Source organism: Salvelinus fontinalis, chromosome 33, assembly GCF_029448725.1.
Source record: "Salvelinus fontinalis isolate EN_2023a chromosome 33, ASM2944872v1, whole genome shotgun sequence".
NCBI lineage: Eukaryota > Metazoa > Chordata > Actinopteri > Salmoniformes > Salmonidae > Salvelinus > Salvelinus fontinalis.
The window spans coordinates 46,283,082-46,301,856 of record NC_074697.1 but is presented as its reverse complement, the minus strand read 5'-3'; the positions used below and the strand labels follow the sequence as shown (position 1 = coordinate 46,301,856).

At 42.0% G+C, this 18,775-nt stretch overlaps 1 long non-coding RNA gene across 1 annotated transcript; it reads left to right on the top strand.

Moving 5' to 3' along the window:
• The first annotated feature begins 16,817 nt into the window (after positions 1–16,817).
• On the top strand, positions 16,818–18,409 carry LOC129831556 (uncharacterized). Its single transcript, XR_008755756.1, has 3 exons — positions 16,818–17,159; positions 17,934–17,991; positions 18,258–18,409. It is a non-coding gene; the product is annotated as an uncharacterized LOC129831556 (long non-coding RNA).
• Positions 18,410–18,775: the final 366 nt, after the last annotated feature.

Here is an 18,775-nt window from a genome sequence, read left to right as displayed (position 1 = left end):
TTTTGTGCGTATTCCTTACAGAACTGTTTCGTTTTCGTTTCTCGCTATTTATTATTTTTGTCATTTCAGTGTTCAGTTTTTGTTTTGTATTTTGTATTTTGTTTATTAAAATGAACACTTACCACGCTGCCCCTTGGTCCTCCTCTTATTCACCAGACGAAAGCCGTTACAGTGATGAAGTCTACAGGTACAAACCTAGATGACCAGCCTATGTACAATCCGGTAATGTACAGTACATTAACATTAAGTGGTTTGTAAGGATGGTAAATTAATACTGCACAAAATGTGGTCATTTTCCATGTTATTTGATCAATAAAAATATTTTATTTCATGTGGTTGTTTTGTGTCTTTGCCCGTAACTGTTTGAGGACAGGGTTTTGTTCTTTCTGGATTCTATTAGAGTGACAATCACAGAGAAAGGGACAGGGCAACTCTTACAATTCCAACTATTGAATCTTGCAAGATACTGTTCTAAATGATACAACTACTTTTTTGCCAAAGTGGAGATGCTGAATAATTTTTTGGGGCCTGCGCTACAGAGGTCTATAATCTTCTGCAACTACTAGTAAAGGCTCAGATTTTTCAGGTGGGGCTGCAGCACCCTCAGCACCCCTACTTCCAGCAGCTATGTCCACATCTTAAATATCATTATAAATTTATTATAAAGGGTTTTTTCTTCAACAGTAAATGTACCAAATATTGAATTGCATCTTGGTGCACAGATTTGTTTATGGGGGGGGATCTATGATTTCTTAATCCGGCCCTGTGTCACGCCCTGACCTTAGAGATCCTTTTTATGTCTCTATTTTGGTCTCTATTTTGGAGTTGGGGAGGGCATTCTATGTTTTGTGTTCTATGTTTTCTATTTCTGTGTGTTTGGCTGGGTGTGGTTCTCAATCAGAGGCAGCTGTCTATCGTTGTCTCTGATTTGAGAACCATACTTAGGTATCCTTTTCCCACCTGTGTTTTGTGGGTAGTTGTTTTTGTGTCTGCACCAGACAGGACTGTTTCGTTTTGTTACTAAGTGTTCAGTTTTATTAATAAATCATGAACACTTACCACGCTGCGCTTTGGTCCACTTCTTCATGCAACGATGACCGTTACAGAACTACCCACCACCAAAGGACCAAGCAGTGTGGTGAAAGGGACTCCTGGACAGGTGAGCAGTGCTATCTGGAGTATGAGACAACCTGGGAGGAGATAGAGAGGTGGTCGGTCGACCCAGGGAGTGTGCCGGAGCCCGCCTGGGATTCTCTAGAACAGTGCGAGGAGGGATACCGGAGAATGGAGTTGGTGACACAAACGGCTGGCAAGGAAGCCCGAGAGGCAGCCCCAAAAAATATTTTGGGGGGGCACACGGGGACTGTGGCAGAGTCAGGTAGTAGACCTGAGCCAACTCCCCGTGCTTACCGTGGCGAGCATGGGACTGGTCAGGCCCCGTGCTATGGGGTGATGCTCACGGTGTCGAGGCGGAGCATTCACAGGCCGGTGTGCTCGGTGCCAGCTTCCCGCATTTGCCGGGTGGAAGCTGGCATCGAGCCAGAACGGGTGGTGCCAGCCCTGCTCTCCAGACCTCCAGTGCGCCTCCACGGCCCAGTGTATCCGGTGCCTCGGCCAAGGACAAGGCCTCATGCATGTCTCCCCAGCCTGGTGAGTCCTGTGCCTGCACCTAGAACTAACCCTCCTATATATCTCCCCAACCTGGTGAGTCCTGTGCCTGCTCCCAGAGCCAGGCCTCCTGTGTGTCTCTCCACTCCAGTGGTGATCCATGGCACGAAGCCTCCAGTGGTGATCCATGGCACGAAGCCTCCAGTGATGATCCATGGCACGAAGCCTCCAGTGATGATCCATGGCACGAAGCCTCCAGTGATGATCCATGGCACGACGCCTCCAGTGATGATCCATGGCACGAAGCCTCCAGTGGTGATCCATGGCACGAAGCCTCCAGTGGTGATCCATGGCGCGAAGCCTCCAGTGGTGATCCATGGCGCCAAGCCTCCAGTGGTGATCCATGGCGCGAAGCCTCCAGTGGTGATCCATGGCACGAAGCCTCCAGTGGTGATCCATGGCACGAAGCCTCCAGTGGTGATCCATGGCGCGAAGCCTCCAGTGGTGATCCATGGCGCCAAGCCTCCAGTGGTGATCCATGGCGCGAAGCCTCCAGTGGTGATCCATGGCACGAAGCCTCCAGTGGTGATCCATGGCGCGAAGCCTCCAGGGGTGAGACATGGCGTGAAGCCGCCAGAGTCTCCCTCCTGTCCGCAGCCGCCAGAGTCTCCCTCCTGTCCGCAGCCGCCAGAGTCTCCCTCCTGTCCGCAGCCGCCAGAGTCTCCCTCCTGTCCGCAGCCGCCAGAGTCTCCCTCCTGTCCGCAGCCGCCAGAGTCTCCCTCCTGTCCGCAGCCGCCAGAGTCTCCCTCCTGTCCGCAGCCGCCAGAGTCTCCCTCCTGTCCGCAGCCGCCAGAGTCTCCCTCCTGTCCGCAGCCGCCAGAGTCTCCCTCCTGTCCGCAGCCGCCAGAGTCTCCCTCTTGTCCGGGGCCCGCGGCGAGGGTCCCCGCTCCAGAGGCGCCGCCAAAGTGGGCCAAGCCTAAGGTGGAGCGGGGTCCACGTCCCGCACCAGAGCCGCTGCCGCGGATAGATGCCCACCCAGACCCTCCCCTATAGGTTTAGGTTTTGCGGCCGGAGTCCGCACCTATGGGAGGGGGTTACTGTCACGCCCTGACCTTAGAGATCCTTTTTATGTCTCTATTTTGGTTTGGTCAGGGCGTGAGTTGGGGTGGGCATTCTATGTTTTGTGTTCTATGTTTTCTCTTTCTGTGTGTTTGGCCGGGTGTGGTTCTCAATCAGAGGCAGCTGTCTATCGTTGTCTCTGATTGAGAACCATACTTAGGTATCCTTTTCCCACCTGTGTTTTGTGGGTAGTTGTTTTTGTGTCTGCACCAGACAGAACTGTTTTGGCTTTGTTCGTTCTCTTTGTTTTGTTACTTAGTGTTCAGTTTTATTAATAAATCATGAACACTTACCACGCTGAACTTTGGTCCACTTCTTCATGCAACGATGACCGTTACACCCTGCATACAATCCACATCACACAAAGCACTTCAATAACATTCATAATGGGATTTATGTCTTGTGACTTGGAATCTTACTTGTGATACTCAGAATTACTTGTGGTTCGAAAGGGTAAAGATATGGAAACATAAATAGTATTAATTGAATAGTATTGTTAAATGTCACATCCTTATATAAATTACATTAATAAATCACATTTGTGTGCAGCCTATAATGAGAGGGCCTTCAAAATACTTTTCAAAGTGTGAGTATGTGTTTATTTCTAACAGTATCACTCACTACTTTGTGAGTTACATTGTTTGGGACAAAAAATAGGGGTTTACATGCAACATGTGGTGATAGATTTATAGATAAATATATGTATTTGACAATTTAAAACACCTTACAACCAGATATGGGGATTAAGCATTTAAACTCATAGAGGATGTCACAAAAAAAAGTTTGGAAAAGTATTTTCATGGTCGTCCTCTTAAATAAATGGTTTAAAAAGGCACGAACATCCACATATTCGGCCTAAGCTACACAGTAGAGCTAGCCATACTTGGGTTACACATATAACACAACAAAATCCCTAGGAATCTGCGCAACTGGCGTCGAGTCGTGGGAGCAGGAAAAGCAACAATTGCCTCCACCTTGCCAGTTACTGGGCGCACTTGACCTCGTCCCACTTGTTTCCCTAAGTAAGTCACCGTAGCCTTTCCAAACTCACACTTGGCCAAATTGAGGGTTAAAGAAGCATTCTCCAACCGCTGAAACACACTTTTCAAGTGTGATCTGCCTCACGCAGGAAGCGGCGCAGGTCCTAATCCAGGCACTTGTCATCTCCCGTCTGGATTACTGCAACTCGCTGTTGGCTGGGCTCCCTGCCTGTGCCATTAAACCCCTACAACTCATCCAGAACGCCGCAGCCCGTCTGGTGTTCAACTTTCCCAAGTTCTCTCACGTCACCCCGCTCCTCCGCTCTCTCCACTGGCTTCCAGTTGAAGCTCGCATCCGCTACAAGACCATGGTGCTTGCCTACGGAGCTGTGAGGGGAACGGCACCTCCGTACCTTCAGGCTCTGATCAGGCCCTACACCCAAACAAGGGCACTGCGTTCATCCACCTCTGGCCTGCTCGCCTCCCTACCTCTGAGGAAGTACAGTTCCCGCTCAGCCCAGTCAAAACTGTTCGCTGCTCTGGCACCCCAATGGTGGAACAAACTCCCTCACGACGCCAGGTCAGCGGAGTCAATCACCACCTTCCGGAGACACCTGAAACCCCACCTCTTTAAGGAATACCTAGGATAGGATAAAGTAATCCTTCTAACCCCCCCCCCCCCCAAAAGATTTAGATGCACTATTGTAAAGTGGTTGTTCCACTGGATATCATAAGGTGAATGCACCAATTTGTAAGTCGCTCTGGATAAGAGCGTCTGCTAAATGACTTAAATGTAATGTAATGTAAATGTAAAAGAAAGGACAGGACCACATTGTCCTAGCCATAGAGCAAGACTACCTCAGTAGATATGCGATCTCAGGCTCCTAAAGTGAGTTAGATGATGGTTTAATGATGATGATGATGCCAGGTGACGCCAGATGCTGGTGACGCAGTTGGCTTAACGACTTTGACGCATCCTCAGCTCAGCATCTCTGTAGCCTGTACTTCGTGCTCCTCCACATGTAGCGCCCACTTGGGTAATGCCTCTGCTGCTGCTCCAGTGCAACAACAAAAAAGCCCATACCACACACACTCAGTCCAGAGCAGTAGTCATCCTCACTTTGAACTCTATGCCATTTACATAATGCAGTCAGGTCTCATTGATCAAGAAGCAGCTGGTGCTGAGATGCATCTTTTAAATTCAAACATTAGCCCGGGGCTAGCTACAATGGTTCCACAAGCAACGGTTTTGAGCTTATGCCGCGACCGTTTGTGGTAGATTGTGGTAAATTGCATCATTCTATCATTGCACCACTATCACAGGGGGAGATACTGATCTATCAGTAAGTAGCCTTAACTGTTGCACAAATTGGCTATCTTTTTGTAAATGAATGGATGTGTGAATGTTTCAGTCGAGAGTCTTACTCTCTGGCACTAGAGTCCTGCATCAGGCAAAAAATAATAATTACTATTGAGCAACTACATGTTGACTAACAATTTTCAAAAAATAGGCACAGTGTGCTTTTGGTTTCTTTCCCTCTTAAAACAGAAAGAACTCTAAATTACCAACTGGCTTTATTTACCACAGTGTGAAAGAGTGATAGACCATCTATATAAAGTGAGTTTCTGAAACAAGGAGTCCTCCTTTGCTGATGTGAAGAAGAAACTGAATGAAAGAGAGTCCAGCGAGGATGAGGGGAAAAAGGTTGCTCATATTTTCAAGTCCTGAGCTACTTCATAAATGTACTAGTTTCTTTTGGCATTTGAATATATTTGTTTAGGCTTGGCCTATTTAGGAGGCTATTACGAAACATAAAGCTACATTTGTCAGCATAAAGCCATACTCAGAGCAAAGCCTAAGTATGGCTCTGTTGTGTTTTATACTTTGCAACAAATGAGTCAGACCGCCAGATACAATCAGGCCCGGATTAATGCAGTGGCTTACAAGTGCCAACGTGTTCTTATCTCCCAATCCTGATGACTGGACATTGTTTTTTCTGCTTCATATATCCAACGCAGATGGTTCCCGTAATGCTTTAAACAAAACAGTAAGGGCACCAAACGAAGACGTCGGGACACGTTTTCGCACGTATGCACATACGGATTTGGTGTCCACAAACATTTGGGCTGTGCTGAAGAGATCTACAGTTGAAGTCGGACGTTTACATGCACCTTCGCCAAATACATTTAAACTCAGTTTTTCACAATTCCTGACATTTAATCAGAGTAAAAATTCCCTGTCTTAGGTCAGTTAGGATCACCACTTTATTTAAAAAATGTGAAATGTTAGAATAATTGTAGAGAGAATGATTTATTTCAGCTTTTATTTCTTTCATCACATTCACAGTGTGTCAGAAGTTTACATACACTCAATTAGTATTTGACAGCATTGCCTTTAAATTGTTTAACTTGTGTCAAACGTTTCAGGTAGCCTTCCACAAGCTTCCCACAATAAGTTGGGTAAATTTTTAACCCATTCTTTCTGACAAAGCTGGTGTAACTGAGTCAGGTTTGAAGGCCTCCTTGCTCACACACGCTTTTTCAGTTCTGCCCACAAATTTTCTATAGGATTGAGGTCAGGGCTTTGTATTGGCCACTCCAATACCTTGACTTTGTTGTCCTTATGCCATTTTGTCACAACTTCGGAAGTATGCTTGGGGTCATTGTCCATTTGGAAGACCCATTTGTGACCAAGCTTTAACTTCCTGACTGATGTCTTGAGATGTTGCTTCAATATATCCACATAATTTTCCTCCCTCATGATGCCATCTATTTTGTGAAGTGCACCAGTCCCTCCTGCAGCACAGCACCCCCACAGCATGATGCTGCCACCCCCGTGCTTCACGGTTGGGATGGTGTTCTTCGGCTTGCAAGCCTCCCTCTTTTTCCTCCAAATGATGGTCATTATGGCCAAACAGTTATATTTTTGTATCATCAGACCAGAGGACATTTTTCCAAAAAGTACAATCTTTGTCCCCATGTACAGTTGCAAACTGTAGTCTGGCGTTTTTATGGCGGTTTTGGAGCAGTGGCTTCTTCCTTGCTGAGCGGTGTCGTGGCAATTTCCTGTATTACCAAATGATGAGAGAGCAAACCACACACCAGTCAGAGTTATACTTAAACTTCACCTTTAATAATAATTAAGCTTTTGCAATAGCATTTGACTTTCAACATTTCAGTATCTCTAAAGAAAAGTTGAGAGTGTCCAACATAATGGGAACTGAGATCTTTTATAGCAAAGATCCACCCCCTAGTCACATGACAAACCACAGATAATAGGAAATGCTTCACAAAGAAAGACTTTTACTTGAGAGAGGAGTATCCCATAGCTAGACAGCATTCGCTATAAACTATCGTTCAGTTTGGTCTCCTAAACAAGGTTCTAATCTCATCCTTGGTACTTCACATGGTTTAGGAATAGTTACAGACACATTCCCATAAGAAGACAATGTTCCATTCTGTCCTCCTCCCCTTCTGATATTCTACATAGCACCACATGGTTTAACAATGAAGAATGTAAATGAAAATGTAGGATGTAAATAATTTATATTGTAATACTTCTTAGAGCCGATCCATTACCCAACAAATGAATATCAGTTTATTTAGTCTAATTGTTTTTCTGACTAAAGACAGTAGGTTATTTTCCTCTTTTCCTGCATTAATTAATTTGTCTGCATGTCTATTCAACATTTGGCTAAAAAGAAACCACGCCATGAATTAAGAACAGATATATTTTTTTTTGTTCACAATGCAATGCGGCACATTGACATAAATATACTAAAATAATAACTGAATTTCTTAAAATTGCTGTGCAGGAAAAGGATATCATCCACCGTGCCTGGTCACAGGCTCGCAGCTGGCTTCTCTCTAAAACCAGGTAGACAGTAGGCCTTTTGAAGCGATAGAGGAAATCAACAAGATCCACAAGTATTCCTTCACAATAGCTGGCCTTATGTAATCTGTAAGGCACAAGTATCCTATTTTTAGAAAATTGCCAGTCCACATGTCAAATGTAATTGCGCCATTGTATTTACCCAAGTTCTCTCTCAACTCCGGGACCACCCGCCAGCTGATTTGTTTATGCCTGATGCAGGACTCTAGTGCGATAGGAGAGCGACTGTCCTATTGTAAAGTGTAGTGTCATGGCCAAAAAGGGCAAACTTGCAATGTATTCAATGCTTAAGTACTCGGAAGTTTTACATTTCTAACTCAATATCACAGACCAGATTTTCCCTAATGAAAAACGCATCAACCCCTACAAATATGTGAATTTATCGACATAATAATTCAAATGAAATTAGCTGTAGCGAGAGGAGAGACTGCATGCTAAAGACAATCAGAAAGAATGTGTCTTTAACGCTGCCTTATAACTTATTTTGAACGAGGAATGAGGGGTTCAGCCCTATGTTGTTCTTGCTTCTGTTGCCTATTTGAGTGTTTGTTTAATATCCTACTGATTCTGTGATCACCAAGCCTCATGCAATCGCAAAATGTTGGATAAAGCAATTTCAAGTTTTTAAACTTTGCTATGCTGTATTAAAGGCTTTACTTTTTAAAAATTAGAACAGACTCCCTGGTTTTACTTCTACTTTATTTAGCATTGTTTACACCTGTTAGTTTACACCTGCACCTGTTTACACCTGCACCTGTTAGTCATGCAACAGTATCTCTTGCGCTTTTGACAACGATTTCACACAAGGCCTAATTCACATGATATGCCTAAAATAAATGTATTACAATTCAGTTTATGAGTTTTTTATTCTAAGAGAAAGGTTATATTCCATTATATTCTTAAAATATGTGTAGACTGAATATACACAAGTGATGTCTGCTAAATTAACAAGCTGATGGTGAAGCCATGAAGCCTCCTCTACTAAGCACAGATAAGAAAATCAAGACCTGATATATAATGTAGGTGTTTAATCTATTACATTTACTTGTGGAATGTTACCGAATAGATAACAATAGAAATCATAATCTGGTGACATTGTTAGAGAGTCAGGCGGAGAATGGATTGAAAGTGCACACACAATAATGCTGTGGGCCAGGTGTAAATGGTTTAGTAGCCTTTCCAATAAATTGGAATGCAAAAGAAGCCATCCACCCGTGATGGGCACTCAGCAGGACAATAGACTCTTGCCGAGTTAAGGGACTTTAAATGCATGTCACTTCCGCCATCTCTTTGCAAAGTCCACCACATGCACTGTTTTGTAACCACATCTGGATAGATCCATAACGAATTACCATAGGAATAAATATCACTGAATAACAGAAATATTGGAATAAAGTAGTCTAATGCAATTGAAGGCAACAAATTGTTGCTTACTGGAACACCCAAAGTCATCCAATTGTTATAATAGGATTTGGAGCAATAGCCTACCCGCGTGTGGTCAACTATTTCAGTACCGTTTCACGCTGCTTTGAGACAAGCATGGGGGCTGGTCTTGATAAATCAATCAGATTTTTATTTTCATTTGGGTATTGGTTAGACTACAATTAGGGTGTGGAAATGTTAGGATTATTTGACTCTTCACTTGCAGTCTCTTCGTAACCTAGGCCTACTCCCAACCGGTCACGCTGTACAGCGCCATATAATCCTAATGGAAAGCCTGAGGCCTACATAGGCTACTGTAAAATGCATTTTTGTTTTTCTTGGAATAGGAATAGAAAAACCATAATATTAATCAATTTAATGAAGCTACATTTATAACAGTATAAACAGCACAACAAATACAATAATAATTTCTAAACAAATTATAATCAATCCCATACAGTCTGTTTTAGGTTTTAACCTTTCAAGGACACACGTTCCGCTAGCGGCACTTCCCCCCCACCCCCACTGAAAAGGCAGAGCCGCGAAATTCAAAAAAAATAATTTTTTAAAATATTTAACTTTCACACATTAAAGTCCAATACAGCTAATGAAAGACACAGATCTTGTGAATCCAGCCAACATGTCCGATTTTTAAAATGTTTTACAGGGAAGACACAATATGTAAAGATGTAAATCTATTAGCTAAAAAGACATTAGCATAATCCACCATCTTTACTTTGTCCACCAACAACAGTAGCTATCACCAATTCGGCTAAACTAAGATATTGATAGCCCCTAACCAAGAAAAAAACTAATCAGATGACAGTCTGATAACATATTTATGGTATAGGATAGGTTTTGTTAGAAAAATGTGCATATTTCAGGTAGATGGCATAGGTTACAATTGCACCCACCGTCACAAATGGACTAGAATAATTACAATGAGCAACGTGTTTACCTAACTACTAATCATCAAACATTTCGTAAAAATACACAGCATACACTAATCGAAAGACACAGATCCTGTGAATACAGACAATATTTCAGATATTCTAAGTGTCTTACAGCGAAAACACAATAAATCGTTATATTAGCATAGCACATGTGCAAACATTACCCCAGCATTGATTCTAGCCAAAGAGAGCGATAACGTAAACATCGCCAAAATATATTAATTTTTTCACTAACCTTCTCAGAATTCTTCAGATGACACCCCTGTAACATCACATTACAACATATATATACAGTTTGTTCGAAAATGTGCATATTTAGCCACCAAAATCATGGTTAGACAATGAGAAAAGTAGCCCAGCTGGTGAGAAAATGTTTGTGCGCCATATTAGACAGTGATCTAGTCGTATACATAAATACTCATAAACGTGACTAAAAAATATAGGGTGGACAGCGATTGATAGACAATTTAATTCTTAATACAATCGCGGAATTACATTTTTTAAATTATCCTTACTTTTCAATACAGTTTGCGCCAAGCGAAGCTAAGTCAAAAAAAATGGCGTCCTAAGCCACTAACATTTTTCGACAGAAACACGATTTATCATAATAAATTGTTCCTACTTTGAGCTGTTCTTCCATCAGAATCTTGGGCGAAGCATCCTTTCTTGGGTATAATCGTCTTTTGGTGGAAAGCTGTCCTCTTGCCATGTGGAAATGCCAACTGCGTTCGGCATGAACTGGAAGCGTGCCCAGAGATTCACAGCGTCTCAGAAATAAATGTCCCAAAATCGCACTAAACGGATATAAATTGCTATAAAACGCTTTAAATTAACTACCTTATGATGTTTTTAACTCCTATAACGAGTAGAAATATGACCGGAGAAATATAACTGGCTTCACTAGTGCTTGGAAAAACAGTGGGTCGGTATCCTCCGCGCGCATGACGCACCAAGAAAAGAGCTCCTACATACAGGGTTTTTTCATTTATAGTGCCTGTGATTGTGCAATCGACACCATTCAAATCGTCATCACGTAAAGGCATCCAGGGGAAGACGTAAGCAGTGTCCATATACTCATAGGAATAACAGTGGCCTTAAAACTGACTCCAGAACAGAGGCCAAAATTTCTGAAATCTGACTCCATGTCAGGGAAATTGCTGTAGAATGAGTTCTGTTCCACTTAGAGACAAAATTTCAACTCCTATAGAAACTATAGACTGTTTTCTATCCAATAATAATAATAATATGCATATTGTACGATCAAGAATTTTGTAGGAAGCCGTTTCAAAAATTACACGATTACCATAAATAGTGACAACAGCACCCCCTAGCCTCAACAGGTTTAAAGTCTAGTACAGCCAATATAAAAAAAAATGCATTTGTGAATTCAATCGCTTTAGCCGACATGTTGCGGTTTATTCATTGTTAAATTATTCAAGGCTGCCTTTGTTATTTAGTTTCATAACTAAAATGCTTGACTGTATTTCAAGACATGGATGACTTGTATGCTGTGTGATGACATGCACAAATGAATGAATGATTTATTGATATACTGTGTATTGAAGTACAGTAGGCCGTTATGCCAATAAGTAAGTTAGGCTAAAACAGCTACAGTAAACAGGACTCGTTGGCCCATAGTTCCATCTCATTTCAATAACTTAGCTTCTCAAAAGATACCCTCTGGTGGTCCAACTAGCATTAATGGCAACAATGGCTGACGGTAAAATACTATGATGGCATGCACTCCAACATGCCATACCATTACCACAAGCTGTCCTGCTGTATGACACAACTTTTAAAAGGAAGAAACACTTAATGTGCAACCTGTGGTGGTTGCTGAGTAACCCCACAGTTGAGTAAGGCTGACTAGGTCAGTAATAGGGCAATTCCACGAAAAAGTCAACCTGAGTACATACAAATAAAGTTAGTAATTTCTTAATGGAACCACTTTCATAAATATTCCACACTGCTGTTTGTCCCAAGCAACGCGACTCAGCAAGTAGGAATGTGCCCACAGTTATTATTTTAGGCGAATTCCTACAGAGCCAACCCAGACTCTCGGATCTCTGACTCTCTGATGCAATGATCATGTGATCATTGCATCAGCTTAACCCATTACAATCCAGGGTTACTCCAGGCAGTTTAGTCACCTCAACGGGCTCCATTTCCACATAATTTATTACAAGCTTTAGTTTAGGTTTAGGGTTTAGTGAATGATTTATCCCAAATGTAATGCTTTTTAAAAACGTATTCCTTGCCACCCATTCTGAAACCAACTGCAGTGTTGCAGTGATCCTTGACTTCGGTCATTTACAAAATAGCCTCCAACACTCAGCAAACTGGATGCGGTCTATCACAGTGCCATCCGTTTTGTCACCAAAGCCCCATATACCACCCACCACTGCGACCTGTATGCTCTAGTCGGCTGGCCCTCGCTACGTATTCGTCGCCAGACCCACTGGCTCAAGGTCATCTATAAATCTTTGCTAAGTAAAGCTCCGCCTTATAGCACACGCTTCAGCAGGTATATCTCACTGGTCACCCATAAGCCAACACCTCCTTTGGCCGCATTTCCTTATAGTTCTCTGCGGCCAATGACTGGAATAAATTGCAAAAATCGCTGAAGCTGGAGACTTATATTTCGCTCACTAACTTTAAACATCAGCTATCTTAGCAGCTAACCGATCGCTGCAGCTGTACATAGCCCATCTGTAAATAGCCCATCCAATCTACCTACCCCATCTCCATATTGTTTTTATTTACTTTTCTGCTCTTTTGCACACCAGTATTTCTACTTGCACATCATCATCTGCACATCTATCACTCCCAGTGTTAATTTGCTAAATTGTAATTACTTCGCTACTATGGCCTATTTATTGCCTACCGCCTCATGCCACACTGTATATAGACTTTCTTTTTTTCTATTGTGTTATTGACTGTACGCTTGTTTATTCCATGTGTAACTCTGTGTTGTTGTTTGTGTCGGACTGCTTTGGCTTTATTCTGGCCAGGTCGCAGTTGTAAATGAGAACTTGTTCTCAACTAGCTTACCTGGTTAAATAAAGGTGAAATTTAAAAAAGCTGTAGTAGCTGTTATCCTTTCTAAGAAACATGATCAAATAAAAAACACACACACATGTTGAGAAGTCTTTTGACGACCCCTTGTTATGAGCTGCAATTCTTTACATTAAAATAGGTCAACTCTATTAATGTACTTTTCAGTCAGCCTTCCCTGACTCACCTGTGGTTAGACTCAGCCTTAAGAGAGAGCTTTGTAAATGTTGTACACATTTTAGGTGTTTAATTTTCCAAGTGTTTTTAATAAATAAATGCAAATTTAATCAGCTTTTTTGTTTTTGATAAGTCATTGAGTTGTTCATTGAATATATCTGATTGTTTTTACCCAAAGAGTTGCAGGACTGATTGCAGGTTGACTTGTCTGGTTTGACTAGCTACACCCCCATTCCACGCTACTGTTTGTCTCAATCAACGCAACTCACAAGGTAGGAATGTGTCCAAAGTTGATGAGAAGATTATTTTAGGTTAATTCCTACAGTACTAACCCTGACCGTTTTGACAAAAACAGATTCAGATAACATCACAGTTTTAAAACAAATTTTATGAAATTCTAAACATTTTGCCATGGGGCAGAGAGAATATTTAGTAATTGTATAACTAATTTCATGCAATTCTATATATTTTGCCATAGGGTGGAGAGAAACGTTTGCAGTTTTTATTATGATATCTGAGTGAGACTGACTAACAAAATCAATGGGGGCCCCCGGGTCGGTAATTCGACCGTGCTGCTCTGTAATTGCTAATCCACATGTTTATATGTACCTTTTCTTATTCCATTCCTTTACTTAGATTTGTGTGTATTAGGTAGTTGTTGCGGAATTGTTAGATTACATGTTAGATATTGCTGCACTGTCGGAACTAGAAGCACAAGCATTTCGCTACACTCGCAATAACATCTGCTAACCGTGTGAATGTGACTTACAACAATTGATTTGATTACTACGTTAAGATAAGCTACCAATCGAAAAAATGTTAGTTGACGTGGGCTAATTGAGTGACTGTCATTGACTGATATAACAAGAGACAATTTAGAAATTGCACCTTGTGTATTTTACTATTCTGACTTAAGTTGAGTAAGTTGAAACTCCGAGTGAGTTGCGAAAAAATGTTTTGTTGATCTGAGGGCCTTCAGAAAGGGGGGCCGCGGGCCTCATGCCAAGACAACTGTAACTAAAACAACCGGTGCCGGTTAGGAGTAACATCTCATTAATCTAATTAAATAAAGGTAAAAAATTAAAATAAAAAAACATTTTCCTGTCATACTTCTGATTTTCTTTTAAAATGGATACTATACAATCACACTGTGATATCCTGTTACACAACACAAAACACATAGAGCAACAAATTCATTTATTCTCTTATTACATTCTTGCTTATCAGCTTGGCAACAAGAGATCCAGCAGGAAAGTCCCATCCAGAACAACCAATGACATTGCATCCATACCGTCATTTCTACTCCCTTCAATGGATGTCCCATGAACTGTCAATGACATGTTGAACAATAACTTTCCCCTTGTGTGTGTGTGTTTGTGTCTGTGTGTGTGTATGTGGGTGTGCTTATGAATCCATTGAAGTTGATGGTTTTCCCCCTGGTAAATTGTGGATCCGGTTCTACGGACAAACAAATAGCTTCCTGTGCATTACCTCACTCTGATTTGCACTTCCTGCAGAGGTGGCTCTGAGCCACCCACTCTGTTTCCACACCTTCAGTTTTGTCTGTTTCTCACATTCTTGTGATCAGTATCTGTAGCAGCTGTGTGTTGACCTTAGTCATCCAAATATATCTTCTGCTTGCCAGTGGTTAGTGTAATGGTGTAATGGACTACTTATCTCAGTGCATCTTTAATCCATCTTTATGGAAAGAGTCACCATGACCACTACACTACTAATGTTTGGTATGATAAGATAGAATAGAAACTAAAACATGATTTATTGTCTATTAAGTTTGGATTCGGTAGCCTACCTCTCGTGGCATGAAAAACAATTGTCACTGTTTGCAGTGTAACAATTCTAATTAAAAGCAATGAAATAATTTGAGTTGCCTCCTCGCTAATTCTCCCCAAGAAAACGTATTGTGAAAACCTCAATTTTTAGCCCACACCTGATATTCTAATTAGGTTTGGGCCCGCCCGTGTTTAGGTGTGCTCAACGTTGTAGCCTGTTTGAGACCAACGCTTGGCTGTTGTGGTAAGAGAGAGAGAAGTGTGCCTCTCATAGAACTAGAATGAGATATGATCTCTCTCTCTTTCACTGCTCTGACAGACATGAATGAGCCTGCAACTTTAATGTCTCCAACGTTGCAAGTCATAATTTTGTGGTATTTGTTTTACAATGATTTAATATGCAGTTAGTTAGATTTTTTCCCTGATGGCCTATAGAATAATAGCCACGGGAAGGTCGCTGAAGGTGCTGCATCACCCCCTGATAAATTGAAATACATTTGCCAAAATTATACAATTAGCCTACTGCTGTCTGTACAGAAATAAATGAAATAATTCAGAATAACCTACTACACTAAAGAGTGTAATTTAGCCACAGAGGATCAATAGCTTTTAAAAATGTATCTAGCTGTGGATTGTGTGTAGCCCAATCACAAGGCATTTATAGCCTACAGTCAGGAGCCACCTAACATCAATCAGCTGATTTTTGCGTTACGACTGTCCATGAACAGCATGCAGCCAGATAATTTCACAGTAATGATTTCAAATACAGTCACGGGAAAACACTAAACACAGGTTGGACAGCAAATGGCTGCGGCTTAAAAGAGAAGACTCTAATCTGTCTGTCGGTCAAAATATTTGATCAACTTCCAAATGGGTCTTTGGAGCGAAAAGCACTGTGTTACAAAGAACTCATCATTGGGTGAGTCAATGGAACTAGAACGTTTTTTTTAGGACAATAGTTTCCCCCTCATATTGCTCTATTCGTGGGTCTCCACTCGTCGGCCTAGGATATTCATCGTCTGAGGTCGTTTTTATCTATGTCAATTTGTCAGTGTCAAAGTAGCCTGTCATTTTTGATGCATTAAAGAAAGATTCCGCTTAAGTCTCTAGTCATGTTAAATCACGTATACTTGCATGAAATGCGTTCATAAAGGCAAACATTTTCGCAGACCCTAGGCTACTAAAAATGTTCCCCATGTGTACAACTTCTGTAAGCTCCTCTGCTCTAGGCCTACTCTGTGCCACTACGCAAATGCGATGGTATGCGCACAATCCTCTTTTATAAAGGTGCGTTTTCCCACCCCCCTCTTCCATTTTGTTACGGCACCTGCAGATTTACAAATGAAGCACTGCCCGACCGGATAGGTGCAGTGGGTGGGTGTTGTCCTTGAAGACCTGGAGTGCTTTCCTTGTGTGTGTACATTTCTTGGAGTTGTGGCTGTTCACTGCAGATTGTTTTGCTGGCCTGACAGACATCTTGTGCCAGTTTACTCATGTTCCTGACTGAGAGCTTCCCATACCAGGAGAAGATGTTTAATGTGAGAACAATCTCAATCAGTGGTCTGTACACTGTTGTCAGTGTTAGCCCAAAGACCGGCAGATGGCAACATCTTACCATCTAAAGGGAATGTATGCACTTGTATCCACAGCCGCGGGAAGTAGAGGTGCTAAAATATAATATAACAGCGGTCTGATATAGCCATCTGCAGCGCCATTAAATCGAGTTAAGGAAGAAAATGGGTGGCTCTTAGAAAAGTCTGTTGATGTTTTCAAATATGGAGCAATAATCCCTTTTTCCACTGCCACTGGAAAAGCAGGTCCCAGCCAAACAATGACTCATACAACATATAAATGATTGAGATGGGGTCATAGTATGGATATTTTGGGATCACAAGGTAATTGGATATTGTTGTCAGGGGTGGTGCTTGTAGGTGGGGCTGAATTGGACTACTTATCTCAGTGCATCTTAGTTTCTCATCTATGAATGCTTTATGGAAGGAAACACCATGACAACTCCACTACTGATGTTTGGTACGTGACCATCACTATCAAACTCTGCACATTTGCTAGAATTTGTGTGTACAATCTCTGGACTTCCATTCCTTAACATTTGTTTGTTTCATTTGTGCAGTTCTTCTGACTCTACCCTGCTACAGCGCACATGGTAAGTGGAAAGCACTATCATCTCTTGCATCTGTTTGTATGAATTAATGGGGCCAGCTGTTGAGAGGTGTAGGGCTGTGTGGGCTACTATTCTGCCTCTCAGATTTATGTGTATACAGTAGACAGCAGAGATGTTATTGTAATGTGGGCTACAACTCTCACTCTCAGATGTATGTGTGTACAGTAGACAACAGAGATGGTATTGTAATGTGGGCTACTATTCTGCCTCTCAGATTGATGCGTGTACAGTAGACAGCAGAGATGGTATTGTAATCTGGGCTACTACTCTGCCTCTCAGATTGATGCGTGTACAGTAGACAGCAGAAATGTTATTGTAATGTGGGCTACTACTCTCACTCTCAGATGTATGTGTGTACAGTAGACAGCAGAGATGGTATTGTAATCTGGGCTACTACTCTGCCTCTCAGATTGATGCGTGTACAGTAGACAGCAGAGATGGTGTTGTAATGTGGGCTCCTCTTCGTTGTTTCCTGATAGTACTTAGTTTTTCAGGCGTTTTATCATAGAATTATCTCCACGTGTTTTATCCTATCAACTTCAGTCACTGAGACAGGCAGTTGTAAAATGCAAAAATGCTATTTTAAAACATTATATATATTTTTTTTACCGTAAAGCGATTTACAGTTACAATATTGTCTTAGTGAGTGTTTTGCAAATATCACACTTAGAATAATAGCATGAGCTGAGATAGCGCTTTTCACAGAATACGTAGCCAGGACATTGTCTTGATGTGGTGATGTTACTTGTCTCACAGGGCAGGTCAATCCTTTTGGAATTCCAGTCTCCGTCCATGCTGAGAAGTTCTACGGCATGTGAGTATAGCAAGTGCCCTTATTATCTCTGCTCTGGTTAGAAGCTGCCCTTGGGCCCAGATCTTTAGTGGGGATATGTAAAACTGACCTTAGAAAAGTGTTTAGGGGCAACTTCATCCTACTACCTTTCTTTAATTAAGATGTGTCATCATGATGTAAGTGTAAGTGTGAGCATTGTGACTCCACTGTGTCTATGTCTAGTTGATGTGCTGCATATAGATGAAGATAATGCCCTCTAGACATGAAGATGAGCCTCTGCCTTTCAGGTCTCCCAGAGATCACGTCTGCGGCGGGGTTAATTATGACGTTCTAGATTACACCTGCTGTGAAGGAGTACGGCATAAAGGGGCGGGGCTGTCCTGCTGTGGAAAAAGGGCCTTCGGCCTCACCCAGGCTTCCTGTTGTACCTATTCACTCAAACCTGGTAACTGGGTTAAAATCATAATTTTTTCAGCACCTCCTGAATTTGCTGTGTGGGTGTTTATCTGTGATTCAACCGTTGCAGGTCAGTTAACTCTGAATGTGAGCCAGCTGGTGTCAGATTGCTGTGGGTTGAGGGCCTACGACCCACTCAACCAACTGTGTTGTGACTCACGGATCCTAACCAGGACCCAGCCCCATGCCAAGTGTTGTGGAAAAGGTCAGTGAGGTCCGGTCTATTGACGTGTTTGCTGTCATCATTGATGATGTAGTTGTGTTTGTTTTATTCTCCCCAAAGGCATAAACAGAGGTGGTGTTGTAGTGTTTATTTTAGACTTGGCTCTCAAACTGTCCTGTAGAGGTT